The following is a 2,500-nucleotide window of genomic DNA, read 5'->3' on the forward strand; positions in this document are numbered from 1 at the left end:
AAGCATACCAATCTAAGGTGTAATACATCGGGGACGGTCAGCTTTCAAATGAATTTGTTCTAAGAGTAAAGTGCAGTAGGATGGTCTTCTATCACTTCTCTTGTTTGTTATTCCAATAAACTATGTCAGGAAGGAAACAATCGAAGATGAAAGAGAAGAAATTGAATGAGCTTTTTATTATTATTATTATTATTATTATTATTATTATTATTATTATTATTATTATTATTGAACATCAAAAACACAAAGGGTGATATACAAGATTGATGATACTGACGAAGGTGTGAGCTTAAATATAAACGTTCAATAGAACAAAAATTATGAAAACTGAGCGAGTGGAAGGAAGAAATGTCACTAAGTGGTTACATACTGAAGAGACAGATAAGTTTCTTTTATAGAAACGATGGGTCTTTAGAAATTGGATTTAATGAAAGATTTAAGACGGTAAAACATATACATTATTAAGTTGTAAGAAAAACTGAATATGTCCCTTGTAAGAATTATTGAAGAGAGTTTTAGCAAAGCAGCCAAACTATAGAGGCTTAGAAAAAACATTACGAAGAATTGAATTTGATGGACAGAACTATGAGGAAGATCGTCCTATATGTGTGCGTGTGTATTTGTGATAGTATTTGTTCCCCACTCCGCACTACTTGACAACCAGAGTCGGTTTGTTTACGTCCCGGTAACTTAAGCGGTTTCGGCAAAAGAAACCAATAGAAAAAATACCATGCTTTGAAAAAATAATTACTGTGGTCGATTTGTTTGACTAAACCCAAGGCGGTGCCCCAGCATGGCCACGGTCCAGTGATTGAAACAAGTAAAAGATAAAATTGAAGATATTCTACAACAAATATAAACAAATCGTTTAAGTAAAAAAAATATTTGTCTGTATAATTTACAATTTTAGTTTATAATAATTATTTCTACTCGAGGAACAAGGCCTTCAAAATTTGGTGGGAAGGGAGCTAGTCGATTACATCGACCCAGTACGCAACTGGTACTTAATTTATCAACACCGAAAGGATGAAAGGCAAAGTCGACCTCGGTGGAATTTGAACTCAGAACATAAAGACAGGCGAAATGTAACAATGCATTTCGCTCAGAACGTAGCGGTAGATGAAATACGGCTACGCATTTCACCCGGCGTGCTAATGATTCTGCCAGCACGCCACCTTATTTTAGTTTATAATAATGATCAGTTTTGTTTTGTGTTTGGGACCTTTTTGTTATTGGTCGGCTTTCTGTTTGATAATTTTCCTGAATCGATAGCTTACAGGGAATTATATCAAGTGTCACTCATTTGAAACTCCTCTTGCTTAATATGCTAAAAAGCAAGCGTACGAGTGTTTGTGTGGGTTAAGTGATGACGAACAAATTCCCATCAGAACGAAATTACGAGGGTAGCAGATCCCTATTCTGGGTCGTGACGTGTTCTCTGGCTCCAACGTTACTGCATCGACCGCAAACCCGGGTGTCGCCACCCGTAACGCAGAGAAGAGGAAATAAATAAATACAGGAGCCTGACCGGCCGTTGTTGATTTGTGCCGGTCGCTGCCGGGACTTCATGTGTTCTCGAACCCGAAATGCAGATTTCCTCCTCAAAATTGGAATAAACGCGGCCCGTCTTGAGAAATGATCCCCGAGAGTTAGGGTGGCTGCTGCAGGGTGTCTCGCTGGCCATCTCCGCAGCAACGCTATTGCGGTCATGTCAGCAGGGTGCGACTAAACACGCCATTCGTTCTGGGGTGTACAACCCGTTACTCTCTCCCCCATTCTCTGCTGCTTAATTCCCCCCGCTTTTTTTTTTTTTTTTGCTTTTTCTTTGTTTCCTTGTAATTACATGGTGATACAATGTTTATGAAAATAAAATTTTAATTATTGACACAACGTTAAAAGAAAACCAGTTTTCAAACAACAGTTTTTTATCAACAAGGAAACAACGAAAAGAGAAACATTTGATTAAACTCACCCTTCGTTATTTCTGTCGCTTGAGGCAGTAATCCGAATATCATGGTCAGAAAACCAAGCATAATTAACATAGGCATTGCTGGTCTTTTAAAAGACTGTAAAAAGAAAATAGAAATATTTTACAGTTTATCAAGAGATGATTATTCATATTCATTTTATTAGTTGAATGTTTTAGTCTTTTTAATAAGCATGGACTCTTCCAATGAAGGTTTTCTCTTTTTTTCTTTTTGGAAGCACTCCGTCGGTTACGACGACGACGGTTCCAGATGATCCGATCAACGAAATAGACTGCTCGTGAAATTAACGTGCATGTGGCTGAGCACTCCACAGACACGTGTACTCTTAACGTAGTTCTCGGGGAGATTCAAGGTGACACAGAATGTGACAAAGTTGGCCCTTTGAAATACAAGTAACACGCATTTTTGCCAGAGGAACGTGAAATAGTGTCTTGCTCAAGGACACAGACACAACGCGCCCTAAACCAAATACCCTAATCACTAATCCATGCGCCTTCACAAGTGCAGGACGG

General features: G+C 38.4%; 2 long non-coding RNA genes across 3 annotated transcripts in view; one reads left to right on the top strand and one right to left on the bottom strand.

Moving 5' to 3' along the window:
• Positions 1 to 2,500, top strand: part of LOC149134337 (uncharacterized) — a 30,942-nt gene that overhangs the window by 25,874 nt on the left and 2,568 nt on the right. The gene's annotated exons all lie outside the window — the stretch shown is intronic.
• LOC149134338 (uncharacterized) overlaps positions 1 to 2,500 on the bottom strand; it is a 38,201-nt gene that overhangs the window by 19,591 nt on the left and 16,110 nt on the right. For both annotated transcript variants that reach the window (XR_016242829.1, XR_016242830.1), the window contains exon 2: positions 1,973 to 2,066. This is a non-coding gene — a long non-coding RNA (uncharacterized LOC149134338). The remainder of the gene's footprint in view (positions 1 to 1,972; positions 2,067 to 2,500) is intronic.

The sequence above is a fragment of the Octopus bimaculoides genome, chromosome 8 (assembly GCF_046866305.1).
Source record: "Octopus bimaculoides isolate indiv1 chromosome 8, ASM4686630v1, whole genome shotgun sequence".
Taxonomy (NCBI): Eukaryota; Metazoa; Mollusca; class Cephalopoda; order Octopoda; family Octopodidae; genus Octopus; species Octopus bimaculoides.